At 39.8% G+C, this 19,742-nt stretch overlaps 1 non-coding gene across 1 annotated transcript in view; it reads left to right on the top strand.

The window, feature by feature from the left end:
• The first annotated feature begins 4,404 nt into the window (after window positions 1–4,404).
• Window positions 4,405–19,742, top strand: part of LOC136856985 (uncharacterized) — a 29,424-nt gene continuing 14,086 nt past the window's right edge. The window contains exons 1-3 of the transcript XR_011017526.1: window positions 4,405–4,516; window positions 6,469–6,605; window positions 14,752–14,830. This is a non-coding gene — a transcript (uncharacterized protein). The remainder of the gene's footprint in view (window positions 4,517–6,468; window positions 6,606–14,751; window positions 14,831–19,742) is intronic.

Below are 19,742 nucleotides of genomic sequence, written 5' to 3'. Positions count from 1 at the left end.
CCTACAAATTCTGTCTGCCTCTTTCCTCTTCTTCCTAAATTCTTCTACATATGTTCTTGTTTTCCTGCTAAACATTTTCTTCCTTGCTTCATTTCTTTCCTCAACTGCTCTTCTGCAATCATCATCAAACCATCCTTGCCTTTCGGTCTTTACCTCAACTCCTAGTACTTCATCCGCAGTTTCCTGCAATGCATCCCTCAATAAAATCCACTTTCCTTCGATGTTTTCCACTGCCCAGCTTTGTTGTTTAGCCTCCAATTTCTTCTCCATCCTGCATTCATATAGTTGTGCAGTTTCTTTATCTTTCAATTTTGAGACCATATATCTCCTTGGAGCTTTCCCTTTCTTAGCAGATCTGTAAGTTGCAATACGTTGCCTGTATTTTACCCTACCAAGTAATGGTCCGAATCACAATCAGCTCCCCTACAACTGTCAACTTGTAGTATGTCAGATGCATGTCTCCTATCAATTACTACATGGTCTATTTGATTAAAGGTGACACCATCTGGTGAACAGCAAGTGGCTTTCCGTATATTCTTTCTCTGAAACCATGTACTCTTCACCACCATTGAGTTTCCCATGGCAAAATCAATTAGCCTCTGTCCATTATCATTTGACTCATCATGCAAACTTTCCTTCCCAACTGTCTCCCTATAGGCTTCTTCTTTACCCACTTTAGCGTTGAAATCTCCAAGTATGATTTTTACATCTTGTCTTGGGATGCATTCTGTTTCTTGTTCCAATTGTCCATAGAACATATCTTTCTCTTCATCCTCAGCCTCTTCTGTAGGTGCATAGACACACACAAGGGTGATATTGAAAAAATGGGCCTTCATCCTTAGAGTGCATATCCTTTCATTTACAGGTTTAAAATTCAAAACTGCTGACTTATTCTGTCATCCACTAGGAAGCCTGTGCCACCTATTGTACCTTTGGCTCCGCCACTATGCAGAACTGTATATCTACCACTTCTAAAAACACCATTTCCTTTCCATCTGACTTCCTGAATTGCTGCTATTCCAATATTATATTTCTCCATTTCTTGTTTTAGATTGTTTAGGGCTCCCGGTTTATTCAGGGTTCATACATTCCAGGTTGCTACATACATATATTTCCGTTTGCATCTTCCATTTCCTCGCGTGGGTCGTTTACCATTATCATCAGTCCGGCTATTCTTGTCTGTGAGTTTCGTAACGAGTTGTTTTTCTGATATAGGGTTGTTAGCCCCATGATCAACCCCCAACCTGGAGGACCAGGGTATCCCTCTTAGTCTGGCCTATCACCTTTGACCTGTCCGGCTTGGGTGGCTCTACCAGGAGCTTATGCTCCCGCCGGCATAGCTCTCAGGATCACTTAGGCACGCAAGCTCCCACATTGCGACAAGATGAAGATACCAGCGTGGGAGACTTTCAATAATGGACCAATTATATTGAAATGATGAATTTACTCATTCAGGACAAATATTTCAAGTTCTCTAAGGGAATCAAAATCTTTTTCATCTTTCCTATTGGACCTCTCTTGGTCAACTCCCTTTCCTGACCCCAATGCTATTAGGTTTTTAAGTCATAGGGAGTCTTTCGTTTTCATGCCCTTTGTGGCCCTTCTCTTATCTTTGCCGATACTTCATTCTTTGAAGGATCAGACTTTTTCCTTTCTCATTAGTGTTAATAGAAGGTGGTTGCCAGACAGCCCAGACTGTTCAGGGCTCCCAACAGTGGTTGCCAGACACTCCTGGCTTTTAGTGAGGTAAGGAGGGTGAAATCCGGTATTGGCTCATAGCCTGCCCCTGTCGAATAACACCAACGCTTAACTTCTTCATCCGATGCATGATTACCATCAACAGCATTGTATACCCTCACACCATATGAAGACTGTGGAGAAGTTTGGAATTGAGTCCAGGCTTTTGGCAAGCAATCCAGTGATTAGAAACATTTTGATGGTGACTATTTTTTTGACTAATGGGACTCGAATCGGCTAACATTGGTGTCAGACGCTACAGACTTGACGCCTTAATGATCATGCCCACAAAGTGGGCATATTGCTCAGTTGTACTTCCTCTGAAAAAGTTATCACCACCAGAAGGAATTCCTATTTATATGCTGATGTTTTAAAAAATGGACTTTTTATTGCTAGCAATTTGAGACTCAAGATATACACTAAAATGAGCAATATTTAACTTGTCGGCTAGATATACTGTACAAAGGGCACTAGGAAAGTTTTGCAATACGCAAAAACGGTTGGCTGGACACCCCTGTTATGGTGAGGGGTGAAAACTGGTCTAGAATACAGCAAGTCGTGACCTTCACACCAGTTGTTACCAAGCAGTGGGATTGAAAGCAAGTTAAGATATCAGTGTGGTCTAAAGGTGAATATCGCGCAGTTATCCGCTACAATTTTGCTTGTGGATTAACTGTTGACCAGTGCCTGGAGGAAATGACTCCTATGCTGGGGAAAGACTGTCCACATCGGACAACAATTTTCCCCTGGTACAAAGAGTTCCAGAGGGAAAATTTTGGGGTTGAAGACGATCCTCGTTCTGGGCGACCATCTGAATCAGTGACTGAGGAAAACATTGAAGCTGTAAGGAACATTTTGCAGCAAGAGAGGTGGTTGACATATCGGCAGGTAGAAGAGACCCTCCACATCCCTGCACCAGCTATTCTTTCAATTCTACAGAACCATCTCCATGTTAGAAAGGTTTGTTCCCTTTGGATGCCCCATTCACTTTCAGAGGAACAAGGGACACATCGAGTGAAATGGTGCCGAAAAATGCTAAAACAGTTTGAAACATCAATAGCATTGTTACAGGTGACGAAACTTGGCTTTATTATTACGATGTCCCAACAAAATCCCAGAACAAGGTGTGGCTGTTTGAGGATTAGGGTACTCCTGTGACTTTGTGAAAGTCAAGGTGAGTGAAGAAAAGGATGATTGCAGTATTCTTTACTAAACGGGGCATCTTGACTCGCGTTGTGCTAGAAACACAAAGGACAGTTACTGCGAAGTGGCACAGTGAGACTTGTCTGCCTCAGGTCATCCAGGCTCTCGAGCAGCTCCGTCCAAGGTCACGACTCAACACTTGGCTCTTGCATCACGACAATGCTCCATCACATCTTGCTAATGTAACAATGGATTTTCTTGCCAGATCAGGGTTGACTGTGTTTCATTACCCTCCATACAGTCCTGATCTTGCCCCATGTGACTTCGCACTCTTCCCAGAAATGAAGATGAAGCTGAAAGGGCAGTGTTTTGCATCCGATGAGGAGCTTCTGGCAGCATGGGATCAAGAGTGTGAAAATGTAACCGAAGAAACGTGGCAGAGTTGGTTCAGTGACTGGTTTCGACATATGGAGAAGTGTATTGAGTGTGGTGGAAATTATTTTGAAAAAGTCTAAAGCTTTCACTCACATTGCAAAACTTTTCTAGTGCCCTTTGTAATAATATTGGTTCCAAACTGAAATAGTTAAATGTTTTTTGCACTCCCCTGTAAAAAATCTGTTCTTGCCATTCAGTGGTGTTATATATGTTGTTATACATGTTTTCTTTGAAAACGGACCAGACAATTAACTCCTAAAAAATTGTATTAGATATAACAGAACATCTTATCAATATCATTAGCTGATATTGAAGCAAGCAAAAGTATAATGGAAAATAATTGTGCAAAGCAAAATATATTTTCATGGCCAATAGAATTGTGTCCAGAAGAGACTTGAGATGTCCAAGGATAAGAAAAGAGGAGCCTAGCACAAATTGAATTTGCCAGTCGTAACAATTGGTGGAATGATAATATTATGACTTACTATCTGGAAGAAAATACTACAGGAGTAAAAACGTGAACGTTTGCAGAGAATATATTCGTGAAACAAAACACCCGTTTCACCCTCAGTTCTTTATCTTTGACCGGCCATGTGTTTAAAATTCTCGAGGGTTGTGTGATTTGACAATGCAAGACCAACATGGTGAAGGGTAGTAATAAATCTGTCAGCATTGATAGCACTGAAGTGAAGAATGTCAAAATATGTTAGCACATAAAAATATCTGAGGAAAGAAAAGATAAGGTAAGATAAACTCAGCCCTTACATAAATATATCTTAGCACAGTACCACCATATTCTTCATTTGGCTTTCTTTTATCATTATCAGAGTTATTTACTGTTTTTTAAGTGTTCTTTAGTGTTGTGTATAGTGATATATTAATTTTTTTTTTAAATGCTATTTGTTCGGGGTGCTGACCTATGAAGATCTTTTGGTCCTACTTGCACCATATGTGAAGAACCTGCGTATTATGTAAATGGCAGAAGTGTAAAGTGTTGAATGTGAGGAAAAGAACATTAAGGATGACACAAACACCCAGTCCCCAGGCCAGGGATATTAATCATTTACAATTAAAAACCCCTGACCGGACCAGGAATCAAACCCAGGACCACCTGATGACAGGCGGACACGTTGCTCCCTACACCACGGGGCAGGACTATATATTAATATAATATGGCTTCAGTCTCTGCAGCACCTAAAAGGTAGTGTATGAACAACCCGATCAATTTCTGTACTTGTATGGAGCAGAAACATAATATTACATCCTTTATTAAGAAAGTGTACAGTACCTTGCATGTTTCAAAGTTAAACTCAGAGATCAAGACAAGGAATAAGATAGTGGTTTAGTGGAAAACAGAAATCCATGCCATTTTGAATTCCCATGATTTGGTGTGAACCACAAAATCATTATGATGATTGCTACTTCTGCCTGTGTAATGTATTGGAGTACAACAAAGTTAATAAATCAAAAATAAAACAGCTGTTAGTCCTGTGCCACATAGTTAAGATATTCCCGTTCCATTGCCACCAAAGCAACTAGAGGATGTGGAGCAATCGAGTTCATTCGAGTCTACAGAACATTTTGAAGTAGATGAGGATTTCTCCCCACTCCAGAACACAAACCACAGGTTTTTACTCAGGCAGAGTTTAATGATTTTGTGTGGGACTTAGGTCTTATCAAGGAAAAGATCGAGATTGAAAGAAAAGAAAAGTGTTTCAAAATAGGAAAACAGGTAGTTTATTGCAGTTTGGTGGTGAAAATTATGATAGTAATCTCTGGTGTTTATTTATTGATGCATCAAAGAGAGTTACTGCATAATAGAAGCAAATTTCCTTCTATTCCCGTTGAGTATTCTGTTGTTCTCAAAGAAACGAAAATTTTCCGTTGATTCCAGAAAGAAATTAACTACTTTTTTTTTTTTTTTGCTATTTGTTTTACGTCGCACCGACACAGATATGTCTTATGGCGACGATGGGATAGGAAAAACCTAGGAAGGGGAAGGAAGCAGCCGTGGTCTTAATTAAGGTACAGCCCCAGCATTTGCCTGGTGTGAAAATGGGAAACCACGGAAAACCATCTTCAGGGCTGCCGACAGTGGGGCTCGAACCCACTATCTCCCGATTACTGGATACTGGCCGCACTTAAGCGACTACAGCTATCGAGCTCGGTAAATTAACTACTAGGAACATCAGTGGCTATTGTAAAAAAAAAATCCTTGCTTTTTATGTCATTGATATAGCAGAAGTAGAGATAAACTTGGACAACAAGAGAGTGGCGTAAGAGGGAAAGTTTAACTCCTGCAGATAAAAATGTAATTTGTGCTAGTTTGGTTGATCTCACTTCCCCCTTTGCATATCAAACTTGGGATCATTAAATAGTTTGTAAAAGCACAGGACAAAATTGGTATATGCTTTGAGAATTTAAACCAAAGATTTCCACTCTTATCAGAAACTAAGATAAAAGAGGGAGTATTCGATGGACCATAGATTAGGCTCCTTACGAAGGGCACCACATTTTTCGGCACCATGAATGATGGTGAACATCAGGCGGTACATTTTTGAGAAACGTAAAAGATGTTAACTATGAGACAATTGTGAAAAATATCTTGAAACTATTTCAAGCTCACAGCTGTAACATTAGTTTAGAGTTCCATTTCTTGAACAATCATCGGGACTATTTCCCTGACAATTTGGGAGCCCTAAATGATGAGCAGGGTGAAGATTCCACCAACAAATAAACGAAATGGAATGAAGATATCAGGGATGGTGGAACGTAGCGAGGCTTACATTGCACTTTATTAGGTAAAAACTAACTTTTATGACCTTAGTTTTGTATACTGTAAGAAAACCAGACTCTGGCACTAAATTCGGTGTGTTAAAAAATTATATTTACAATCACCTATAACATCTCAGACCTCAGAAAATATTTTGCTGGCCAGTCATTTACGGTCATCTAGTAAATAATATTTTTTCAGATTCTTAAACCTTTAAAGGGGTGTCAAAATTTAGTGACATGTGATCAAAATTATTATATTAAAGGAAATGATGCAGCTGTTGTAAAAAATCCTTAAGTGATATGAAAAAACAGAAAGCAGATTTTAAATCAGCAAATGAGTTATATTAATGTTTGTCTATATTCTTTTTTTTTTTTCAGATCTTTACGCGGTGTCAAAATTGAGTGAAATGTGATCAAAATCATGATATTAAAGGAAATGATTAGGCTACTGTGTAAAATCCTTACGTGATACAGAAAAACGGAAAGCAGATTTGAACTTAGCACACATAACTTAGGTAAGATCACCTATTAAACCTCTTATCGAAGGAAAAAATATTATTTTGCAGGCTGGTATAATTTGTTTAAATTGAAGTTTATAAACGGTCTGACACCAAGGTTAGCCGGTTCGAGTCCCGTTGGTCAAAAAATATTTTCACCATCAGAATGTTGGCCGGCAGGGTATGGGAGGTGGTGGTATACAATTTCTAATCACTAGATTGCGTGCCAAAAGTCTGGATTAAATTCCAAACCTCTCCACAGTGCTCATATGGAGTGAGGGCATATGACGCTGTTGATGGTGATTTGTCCATCGGATGGAGACAAGCCTTGAGCAGACCCCTTGGTGCTATTCGACAGGAGTAGGCTATGTGCTGGTACCGGGTTTCACCCTCTCCCTGCTTTCATATATCACGTCATTCATTTAATCTCATTAACTCCTCTGATGAGGATGACGTCAGGAAAGGCATCCGGTCATAAAAACCTGCCACGACAGATTCATCTCACCTCATACCCGACGCCGTAGGGAAACGGACAAGGGTTGGACAAACAGTGTAATTTGTTTAAATGTTCATGGTTTAAATAAATAAATAGCCTTGTGAATCTCCTAAGGGCTATGGCCTCCTGCAATGCAGGGACAGTGCTCAGTTTAACTCATCAGGTAAGCAGGTCCTGAAGAGCATTATTATATTGGTTATTTCCTAGTTTGTTTTGTGAAAATGTATTACTGCATCTTGTACACTTGTGTAGTCTCAGCTCTGAGTTGATACACTATCCCATCATTGCTGAAAACCTTTAATGCAGTGTTATACTGCTAGCAGAGAAAAATGAAAAGAAAAGGAACATGCAATAGGATAAACAAAATGACTTATAATTGTGAGGAGGAGGAGCAAACGAAAGAGGAGACAAGGGCAAACATTTAAACATGAAAAGAGTGAGGGCTATCTCCATACACTGAAATGCGCATAAGAAAACCATAAAACTGTGTGAAAATGAAAGTGCTTTATACTAGCTGTAAATAAATGACCCGTTTCAACATTTTTGATTTTAGGGGAGATTTACAAATTTTTTTTACGTTAACACAATTAAAATGCTGTTATTATATTCTCCTAATATATGGATGATGCTATAGCCAAAGAATCTAGTGAAAGTGCCAAACCTTTAGTGATTGCTTGCTACAATTAAACAAGATCAGTAGTCAGTGTATCAAGTGAATGGCTGTGCTGTTTGGGTCATGTAGCTGTGAGCTTACATTTGGGAGATAGTGGCTTCGAACCCCAGTCGGCAGCCCTAAAGGTGGTTTTCTGTGGTTTTTCATTTTCACGCCTGACAAATGCTAGGGCTGTGTCTTAGTTAAGGCCACGGTTGCTTCCTTCCAACTCCTAGCACTTTCCTATCCCATCGCCGCCATGAAACCTATCAGTGTTGGTACGAAGTAAAGCAAATTGTAATGAAAATAGTAGTCAGTGTTGTTGACTAACTATGCTCAGTTTACAAGACCAGAAACACACACAGTTAACCATATTAGAGGGATCCTCATGCAGGTGATTCTGATTGGCAGTAATCATGAGAACATGCTATTGAAGGTTTTCTTTTTTGTGACTTAATCACCAATTGGTCCTATCTCAGATACAGAAGACTCTACTGTCTATTGCTGAGGTACTGAAAAGATTAAGATCACTCAAACTTCTTGAGGAAAGTGGACTGTTTGCATAAGAAAATCCACCTTACCTTGCAAAGCATCGTCGCTGTGCTCATGTATTACAAATCACAGAAAACCTGACCAAGGGCAATCAAAGGTGGTTGTAGTGGTGGTGGTGGTGATTATTGTTATAAGAGGAAGTACAATTAAGCAGCCATCCTCTATATAACATTAATCAGAGAGAAAAAGAAGGAAGGGTTACGACACTTCAAAAAATGAAGGTATTGGCCAAAGGAAGACGAGGGCCACAAAAGGCGTGAAAGACTCACTAGCCCTCAGAACCTAACGCACGAGGTTGTGATTTTGTGACCTTTAATCTTTTAGGGTTATGCATATTCACACAAAAAATTACATCAGTAGATGATAAGGGAACTCCGATATTGTCCATTATACCTCCTTGATAGGGAGAGCTCTGTTTTGCTCACTGCTTGCTTCCTGTGATATGTTCACAAGTGTCGCTCTAGTAGTGACTAAATAGTATGCCTCTAGCAATGGTCATGAATGGACGAGTTAGTGCCTGTCACTTGTGTAGTATAGTGCGTAATAATGGTTCAGCATCAAAAACTTACTCCTATTCAGTTATTAGCAAAACTTGAAAATCTAGGAAAAGACTAATCCTGTGATGAAGATACATTATCAGAAATAGACGTAATGAGTGATGGTAAGGATTTTTTACTTCAACGGTGTGGTGATATGTAGGATACTAATAGTGATTCGGCTAATGAAAATGTGTACAGAGTGGACTTTGTATCTACAATAGACGCAGATACTCCTTCAGTTAGTCCAGATTAATTTTGCAGTAGAGGACGATCCCTTAGCAGCAGGCACTCTGTTTGAAGAGGAAGGGGACGAGATGGGAGAGGTCATGAACTGGTAAAGTCTCCTTCATTTGCACTAGGGGATCAGTTATGTGGTAAGGATGGAACAGCTATTTGTACTGTTATCAACAGTAGTGGGAAAACTGGGAGTGAATGTCACAGCTGTTGAACAACTCTTCCCCAGCAAAGATCGGTTTAGGTTCACGCAGTACATGGCCAACAAGCCAGATAAATCTGGCATAAAATTCTGGCTACTGGTAGAGGTTGATTCTAAGTATGTGTGCAATAAGTTTCCTAATCTTGGGAAAGACGAAATGCGACCTACCAATGAGTCGCTGCTTGAAAATGTTGTAATGAAACTTATGAACTCATACCTCATGAAAGGGCGTAATGTAACCACTGATAACTTCTTTACATAGGTAAAGATGGCTGAGAGACTGAAACAGAAGAAAACTGTATTACTGGAGCAATAAATTGAGTGAGGAAGGTAATTCTGGAGTCAATAAAAGCATCACGCATGGATCTGTACAAGACTGTCATGCTTCAGAAGGAAGATCACACTGTTCTCACAGTATATGAAGGAAAAGTGAATAAGAATGTGCTTCTGCTAAGCACACTACACCCGAACATTCAAGTCAGTGAAGAAAACAAGAAGCTCCCTAGTACTACTGAGTTTTACAACTGAACTAAGTATGGTGTGGATGTAGCTGATCAAATGGCACGTAAATACACCACTAGGGCTGGATGAACATTTATTTTACAACGGACTTGATCTAGCAGCAATAAATTCATGGGTAGTCTACAAGGAATTTATGGGACAGAGAATCTCTTGACATGATTATTTTCTTCAAGTAATATAAGAACTAAGATCTGATTTTGTGATGACCAAATCCTGGTTAATTGAACTCCCTACACTTTAGCCTGAGTCTCAGCCTTAGGTCCAATGTGCCAGTCATAAGTGACGACAATGTCAAGTAGACTCCAACTGTAAACAGAACAAAACCTCTGCCACATGTTCTTTGAGCAACAAAGTATTCACTTTACAAAGGTGAAAAATGAGAGTATCCTCCTAATTCAATACAATAAATATTCCGTCATTAGACGGAGTAAACAAATTCAAACATGTTTCGGCTCGAGCCATCTTCAGTAAAAATTGAGGGGAGATTTGAAATAATTTACGTAATGTAAGTTGAAAAAAATGCTAAAAAACATAATGAAGGAGCAAATGAAAAAACAAACAAAAGAGAGCCTAGACGGAAACAAAATTAGCACAAATATACAATATTTACATCAATATGCGGAGCAAAAAACAACTCACTGCAACAAAATTCAGTGAAAAGGTGTTAATTTAAAATAATAATTGAGTATTCGGTGGGAAATGTTCGTGTAAGATAATCACTTGTATAAATAGCTTATCAAGTGCTTGAATAGGTCTGTAAACAAATAGAGACTTATTTTTAATATCTCGTAAGTTTTCACAAGGCATTCAGTAGCACATCCACCAAAATATTTCATTATCAAAGGGTAGAGAAGGGTCCACCTATTCAATACCATAAGCTTGTATATTGTCTTACAAAACTGGAACTAGTTTCGACCCAGTATATATCGGGTCATCTTCAGCCACGCTACAATTGGAAGACATATGCACACATATAACCAATAATAAATTAAACACTTTGGTATGCTACAATTTAGAACATCGATGAAGTCCGAACAACACATCCAAACTTGAAGCTAAATGACAGATCAAAACTGCTGTGGATGATGCCGAATTGTCATTGCTCCTACAGCAGTCAAATGTTCCTGAGTTGATCTGGGAGTTGGCATCCCTATCTGTGTAGACGAGCAACTTGATTTATAATTTAGGTTTGTTCAGTGTAATATGAGTCGCTTGAAGGGGAACATTCGTAATTTTGAATAGGTATTTCTTTTCGTCAGATGTAGTGATCTATTGTTTAATTTGGTTTGAAGTGAATGTCCCTGTGTTCTTCATAAGTTGCGTGCATCTGATACGGACACCATCAAGGGAATAGTATGAGTACACTATGCATCAGCAGCATTTGTTGCAAGGGTGTCTGTTCCCCATCCAGCAGCCTGAATAATTGCTGGCAGTAGGTCTAAAATGTCTTTGGGAATAGCTACCCCCTCGTAACAACACCCTGACCAGGCTCGATAGCTGCAGTCGCTTAAGTGCGGTCAGTATCCAGTAATCGGGAGACAGTGGGTTCGAACCCCACTGTCGGCAACCCTGAAGATGGTTTTCGGTGGTTTCCCATTTTCACACCAGGCAAATGCTGGGGCTGTACCTTAATTAAGGCCATGGCCGATTCCTTCCCATTCCTAGGCCTTTCCTATTCCATCGTCACCATAAGACATATCTGTGTCGGTGCAACGTAAAGCAAAAAATGCTGATACATAGTGTACTCATACTATTCCCTTAGTACGAGGCTGCCTCTTATGCAATCTCCACCATTTTGAAGTCCATCTTCCCCGCTGTAGATTCCATTGAGCTGGGATCCTTATCAGATGATACACACCGGATCGATGTGCTCTGGGACTCACATAGGCAGGGACGCCACTCCCTGGGCAGAGCTGCCTCCAAAGAGGGTCCCTACCTGTTACCAGCTACAAAGGATTCTAAATCCTCTGGTGATGTTTCACAGCAAGTATATGAAACTTAGCAACTACTATACTAGTGTACAGAATGATCACAAAGTTTCATTACCCCTTATGTATTACATGGTAATGAATTGTGTCTTGTTGTAGGAACGTGGTAGAGGACAGCTTTGAAGTAGTGTGACTTCGTTATTATTTATTCCAGGGTGTCTGTATGTACACCATCATTTTCATAACAGAGTATGATTCTCCTCCATGTACGATGTGAAATTCTCCTCAACATTGCTGGCGTGATGGTAGAAAATGCACGTTGAACAGCATCCTTAAGTTCGTCAACTGTCTCGTAATGTGTGTCAGCAACCGCCTGTTTAATGAACCCCCATAATGCATTATCGCAGGATGAGAGATCAGGACTTTGGGGTGGCTGCTCTAAAGGCACAAGCAAATGGACAGAACCACATCCAGTCCATTTATCAGGAAATACCTCATTGAGATTTCTGAAACCTTAAGTGAAATTATGCTGAATATCTGTCATTGACTTTCCTGTATGAAACCTTAAGTGAAATCATGCTGAATATCTGTCATTGACTTTCCTGTATGCGGTTGTTCATGAGCCCACGTGCTCATTACGATCTGTTCCTCCATGGTGTAAGTGGACTCATCTGCCATGATTTAGATGTATATCAACACCTACAACAATAAGAACCAACAATTCATTAACATCAGTGTAATACATAGGAAATACGATCTATGTAATACTTACGGGGTAATGCGACTTAGTGATCACCCTGTACATCCATTTTTACTGGTCATGAATCATTACACAGCAAGTATATGAAACCTGGTAACTACTGTACTAGTGTACATCCATCTTTAATGGTCAGGAATCATTACACATGATGTCCAGCTCCATGGCTAAATGGTTAGCATGCTGGCCTTTGGTCACAGTGGTCCCGAGTTTGATTCCCAGCAGGGTCGAGAATTTTAACCATAATTGGTTAATTTCGCTGGCGTGGGGGCTGGGTGTATGTGTCATCTTTGTACCGGGAGGTACACCCCAACACCGCACATTTAAATCTAGCGCCTAAAAGAACTCCTCTACTGGAGAAACCGTGAACTTGAAACTAGACCTACTTAAAACTTTACTCACAAGATGTCACCACTAATATCTGATGGAATTTTGTTATTTTGAAGTTTCCTGTACTGTGTGAATTTCTACTTGTTTTGTTAAACACTTATCAAGAAGTTTGGACATTCTTCCATAGATGTCACTGCTAAAAAACTATGATCATGCACCCTGGTGCGAAGTGAAAGAACTTTTGATTTAAAGAAATTTTGTATTCATAAGTTTTTTTACTAATTGATGCTCATTTATTTTTGGGTTGGCAATAATTATCTTTTCTTTCTGCCAGTTTTGAATCTAACCAATCCCAAATTTCTGTAATTAATTTTCAACCTTCTTCTTCTTCTTCGATTTTTAGTGTAACTTTTAAATCCACCAATAAATTGAGAGGGTGTGGCCGGTTTATTCGTGGAAGGTCTCAAACTTTCCCCGAAGGTTTATAAACTGCGGAGTTTCACGTCTCTTGGCCAATTGATCGTCATCTGAACTAGTGTGTGTGTCAAGCAGGAGGCGGGAGGCACCTCTTTCATCAGGCAGCAGTACACCGACAAGGTAATGGCCATATAACATCTTTATTTCTTGCTGGCTCCGCAGTTTAACCCAAGGGAAAGGTTCGAAACTTTAACTATGTAACCAACTTCTCTAAAATGTAAATCTCCTTTCGGCTCATGTAAATTTTTTTTCATAAATCTTTAACTCTAAACTGGGGATAGAGAGTGATATACCCTCTCGAGTTCCCCTTCATCTTGGTTTGAGGTGCCACATTTGTTTCTGCAATGTATTAACGTTATCTCCATCCGTGCTACCTCAGTAGTTTGGGATTAGCCCCTGTTTCGTTGGCCAAGTGCCCTATAGGTTTTTAAATTTCTTGGAGCTCAATCTTTGACTCCATTCATGTTGTACTCGGGCCATTTATTTAACCTGTTCTTTTTCACTAAGGCCCTGTCGGTTGGTTACTAGATACCTCTGTGTAATAAAATTACTAATTGTAAATAGTGCCTTGTAAGGCCAGTGATTATGGTGTTTTCATGTTATGTTGACTTGAGTAGGCTTGGAAAACTGAGAGCACTTTAGCACTTTTTCAAGTGTATAAAAGTGCCTCTGGGAGGCCTGATATTGTAATTGCTGGAGCAAGTGCTCCACAGATTAGGGGATTTGTGGCCCTTTGAATAAATTTGTGCTCATTTGTAAATTTGAGCTGGGAGCTCAAAAATTGTAAAACTAGGAGCTTGAAGCCCAAGGGTGTTAAAAGTTCTGAAATCTTGGGTTTTATAAATCTTTTTTCCAAAGTTCTATTTTGTACCTGAAATGTCATTGTCAATGTCATTGAAATGTCAAGTGAGAATTTGTTACCTTGTTATTTTTCGAAAATATAACCTTCAGTTTACGTTTTAAATTTACTTCTTGACATTGTAGTTAGACCCATTCCCCCCAGCACCTTCTTTCACCTCTGCGTTCCACGGGTAACCCCTGAACAGTCATCATCATTAATTTCATCCTCATCATGACGGGCAGGTCGCCTACGGGAGTCAAATGAAAAGACCTGAATCTGGCGAGCCGAACTTGTCCTTGGACACTCCCGGCACTAAAAGCCATACGCCATTTCATTTCATTACACATGATGTCATTCATTATTCAAGTTCCATATTGGCTATGACAATTAAAATAATTGTATTGTCTTGTCTACATGTATGTATGTATGTTGGGTATTCAGCATGAAGGCTGGTTTGATCCTCAACAGCTCTGCCAACAGCTGTTTTAAAGAATTATTAAATAATGAGTATTAAATGGGTGGACAACAAAATACTATTTTTCTAATGGTCATGATCGTTCATTCTGTATGTAGTATTTGTTATGAGTACTGTGGTTACAGCTTGTTTTAAAACACTTCTTTTTTCACTTTACAGATTACATTTTATATCAAATGGAAGCTAGTACTTCTAAAAGTCAAGAATGTGGCACATCCTCTCAGATGCTGAGTGAAAGGTATGGTGTATTTTAAGATGCTTCAGACCTCTGTTGAGATTTGAATCTTTTTCTAGCAATAGTAAGTGACAAAGACACTTTTTTGCTCAGAGATTCCTCTTCTCTGTGTCAGCAGTGATGTAGGGTGATTTTGAAACTTAACTTTATATCTTTCCTTCTCCATGTGGACCATGTGGTACAAGCCATCACAAAATTGTATTCATCATTTTTATCTACTTTGTGTGACTGCAAAACTTCTCAGTTTTTTCATCCATAAACTTGAACTTTGGGTCATTTCTCCAGCAACTCCTAATTTTATTGATATTGTCACAACTCCATTCAGTATTTCCAGTCCCTTTATAGACTAATGTTGTCTCAATTCCTTTCAAAGTTTAAAATTAATGTTCAACGGTTGTTGGAATTGTGAGAATAAATATAACCGGGCAGAATTTCTTAAAAGAAATTACAAAAGTCTGATCCACCTTTTCAATACAATTCAAGTTAATTACAGAATAAGCCATCCAAGTTCATATATTTCTGGCATGGTTAAGGATAACTGATTTTTATTCGTCTATGCTACCATCTTGTATTAACTATTAAAAGCTTCTCTGTATAATCTCTGTTTCCAAAGGCTTTTCTCCTTACGCCTTCTACTGATTTCTCACACTTCATGACAATGTAAAGTCCCAAAAGCACTATCTTAAACTGTAGTACACTCACATTATGATTCAACCATCCTCATTCACAGCGTTTTCCTTGTGGTAGAATCTCTCCCAACTGCGATGGACTCAGTTGCAAAACAGAAGGATGGCTTGCTGTATGGTTAGTGAGGAGCATCATTGTGATGCTACACATGCAAAGTGCCTTCAAAAAGTAAGTTACACTTGATTGTGGGAGGACATTGAATGTTTAATGAGTTATGGAGTATTATACAAGGTGACACACACACACACACCACATCATTTTTCAACATGGTTAACCAGTCTCTGTAAACACCTATCAGAATGTTTGAATTGTTTGTACCATTTCACAATGGTCTGTCATGACATTGCATTTGATCCCTATGCCACCATAATTTCATGGTGAATCTCACTGCAATCATGACATGTTGCTCATAGAAAGCATACTGTTCTGCATACTTCAACCTTGTTGTACACTTCCAGTTGATGTGCCATTTCATTTGACCCCCTGTGGGTGGGGGACCCAGACAGAGAATACACCCATCATATTTCCTGCCTGTTGTAAGAGGTGACTAAAAGGGGTGACCAAAGGATGATGAAACTGAAACCATGAGATTACTCGTGATGAGTACCATTAAGTGAGGAACACCATGGGTCGACGTTACTTGCTATTAGTACCATTATGTGAGGAACACCATGGGTCTGGGCATTGTCTGTGATTAATACCATTCTGTGCATTCCACCAAGGCAGGGGAGCGGGCATGCGACATCACGGACTGGTGTACACTCACATTATGATTCAACAATACTCGTTCACAGCGTTTTCCTTGTGGTAAAATCTCTCCCAACTGGGATGGACACAGTTGCCATGTGCCATGCTGAATTGTGTTGGTTCCCCTGTATTCAGAACGGGTCTGCATTACCTATGAGTAGTACTACTGCGTGAGGAACACTACGCGATTGTGCATTGCCCGTGATTAGTACCTCTATGTATGGACCACAATGATTCCGCATTGCCGTGAGTAGTGCCTTTATGAGAGGAATACCATGGGTCTGCATTGTTTGTGAGTAGCACCCTTACATCAGGAGCACCATGGGTCTGTGTTACTTGTGAGTGGTGCCATTGTGTGTGACATACCATGGGCCTAGATCACCTGTGATTAGTACCACCATGCGAGGAACACCATGAGTCTACGTTACCTGTGATTAGTACAAATATAGGAGGAACACCATGGTTCTGCTATACCAGTGGTAAGAACAATTAAGAGGGACTGGTGACCTGGATTTTGGACCCCTTTGGACAGCAAGCATCATCTCGGAATATGAGGCATTGTGAATTAGATCCACTGATTGTTTGGGTTCAAGGACCATTGTAGAGTCTGCAACTGGAGCAGCTGTTGTGAATGTATTTGGAAGAGTGTTAATGGTCATCTTTGTGAGGAGTATTGTCCTGCTGTTTAACACCGTTGAGCTGTTGCTGTTTAGTTGTTCACTGTGTTTGACTGTGTGAATTACTGCACTGTCTCTGGAGTCGAACCAAGAAATACACACAGGAACACTGACACAGATAGGTCATACGGTGACAATGGGATAGGAAAGGCCTAGGAGTGGGAAGGAAGTAACTGTGGCCTCAATTAATGTACAGCCCAAGCATTTGCCTGGTGTGAAAATGGGAAATCACAGAAAAGCATCTTCAGGGCTGCTGACAGTGGGACTTGAACCCACTATCTCCCGTATGACCCAAACCACACATCCACTTGCTCAGTAGGTAAACAATTGATAGAGAAAACGCCACTTGGGCACCAGCCCTAAATGCAGAGTAGTGGTGATTGATTAAAAGGCTAAAGCCTGTAGTGATAAGTTTAGAAGTGGTCTGTCTGGTTCAGTCTAGTATGTCCTACTTAGTATTCGATTCTTTTCAGCCTGCCTGGTGGCCATAATTTTTAAGGTATCAAGTCTATATGGTCTGACATTGTGATTAACCAGTTAGGGTCCCATTGGTCGAAAAAATTTCATCATCAGAATGTTAGCCAGAAAGCTAGAGAGGTGGTGGTATACAATATATATTCACTAGATTGTGTGCTAAAATCCTGGATTCAATTCCAAACCTCTCAGGAATGTTGATATGGAGTGAGAGCATGACACTATTGATGGTAATTTGTCCGTCAGATGACGATGTTAAACCTTAAGCAGACTCCCTGGTGCTATTTGACATCAGTAGGCTGTGTGATGGCACCAGGTTTCACCCTTCCCCCTTCCTACTATCATATATCATAGCATTCATTTCATCTCATTAACTCCTCTGATGAGCTTGCCGTCAGGAAGGACATCTGGTCATAAAATCTCCGTTATGATTTCTACCACAAGAACTATGTCTTGTTGGATCTTTTTCTGGTATACTTGTATATAAGTTTATGACAGATTCTGCTATTCTGACATTCGACTCATCCGTTACGGGTCATTGTTATAAATTTGACTGATGAATGATTTCCCTCTAGCATAATCTTCTTCTTTTTCTTCTACTGTCACCCTTATCCAGGGAGCTCCAGGGTGGGGTGGTGGTGGTAGTGATTAAAAGTTTTAAGGGGAAGTACAACTGGGTAACCATTCATCCAACTACAGGAGCTCCTCCGCCGAAATCCACGGGTCCCTTCAGAGGCAATCCAACGTTCAGTGTTAGAACCTAATCCTGCCCTGCCCAATTATAATTTTCACTCAATAATTCATGAATAAAAATTAATACATTACACTGCTTCTTTGAAAATCTGATATGTACATCTATTACAAAGCATGCTAATGCATGAACCATAAGAGGACTAGTAAGCCTAAGTAAAAGGTTCAATCCCAGCCATCCATGACTGCAGTGGTAAGTTTTATTTTCCTCAATTTTCATATTCTCTAATCCTAGCCACTAAAATAACTATTGGTGGCAGAGGCAAGGAGAAGTAAAATGTAAACATACCCAAGCATGGAAAAATGGGCACTGCAATAATACAACTCGTTGGATATGTGCCACTCACATATGTAAATACTTGGCTATGATAACCATATTGTCCATAGTATGAATATAATGATCAAAGATATTAACACCTCGGTAAGATAAGGCATATACCATCAACATATTTCCTTCTGGCTATTAAACACATTCGCGGTCACTCAGAGATTGGTAACTGTTACCGCGGTACAGTAATACTTTTCTTGCTTAACAGAGTTTATTTCTATGTCTTTGTGCATTTTAATTATTTCAGTAATATTTCTATGGATGGGAGCCATAACGCACATGGTGCGTCAGCGGCACTGCTAATGAGCTATTTGCCTGCGGTGCTGTTTGATGCAACATATGCGTCATGACAGGTAATAAAGTGGAATCGGGAAAAGAATATTTAGTCCGGTCGTAGTAGATATTCAATAACTTTCCTATGGCAGATAAATACATTTTTGAACATTTCTGATAAACATGCTGCGTGGTAAAATGCTGTGTGAACAATGCATTAGCCTTTAATAGTGAGCTACAACAATCACAGGTAGGTATGGCATTGTTTGGAATCCATTACTTCTGTCTTTTGTGAAATTCTGCAAAGTATTACTCAAGACACAAGCCTGGCTGCCCTGAACACTTTCTGCAGTAAAACATGCGGTCCTGCACTGCCACCCCTCTCACTGTCCGCACAGTAGGAGAATTTGGATTGGGACAAAGGAACGAAAGAGGAAGTCGGCTGGTTGAATTCTGCACTGATCATAATTTAGTCCTCGCCAATACTTGGTTCAAACACCACAAACGACGACTGTATACGTGGACGAGACCTGGAGACACTGGAAGGTATCAAATAGACTTCATTATGATTCGGCAGAGATTCAGAAACCAGGTGTTGGATTGCAAAGCTTTCCCAGGAGCAGACTTGGACTCTGACCACAAATTGTTGGTCATGAAATGCCATCTGAAGTTGAAGAAATTGAAGAAAGGAAAGAATGCAAAAAGATGGGATCTAGACAAGTTGAAAGAAAAGAGTGTGAGGGATTGTTTCAAGGAACATGTTGCACAAGGGCTAAATGAAAAGGCTGAAGGAAACACAGTAGAGGAAGAGTGGAGAGTCATGAAAAATGAAGTCAGTAGGGCTGCTGAAGAAATGTTAGGAAGGAAGAAAAGATCCACTTAGAATCAGTGGATAACTCAGGAGATAGTAGACCTGATTGATGAATGACGAAAATACAAGAATTCTAGAAATAAAGAGGGCAGAAAAGAATATAGGCAA

Source organism: Anabrus simplex, chromosome 1 (assembly GCF_040414725.1).
Source record: "Anabrus simplex isolate iqAnaSimp1 chromosome 1, ASM4041472v1, whole genome shotgun sequence".
NCBI classification, from domain to species: Eukaryota; Metazoa; Arthropoda; class Insecta; order Orthoptera; family Tettigoniidae; genus Anabrus; species Anabrus simplex.
This window is presented reverse-complemented; position numbering and strand designations above follow the sequence as displayed.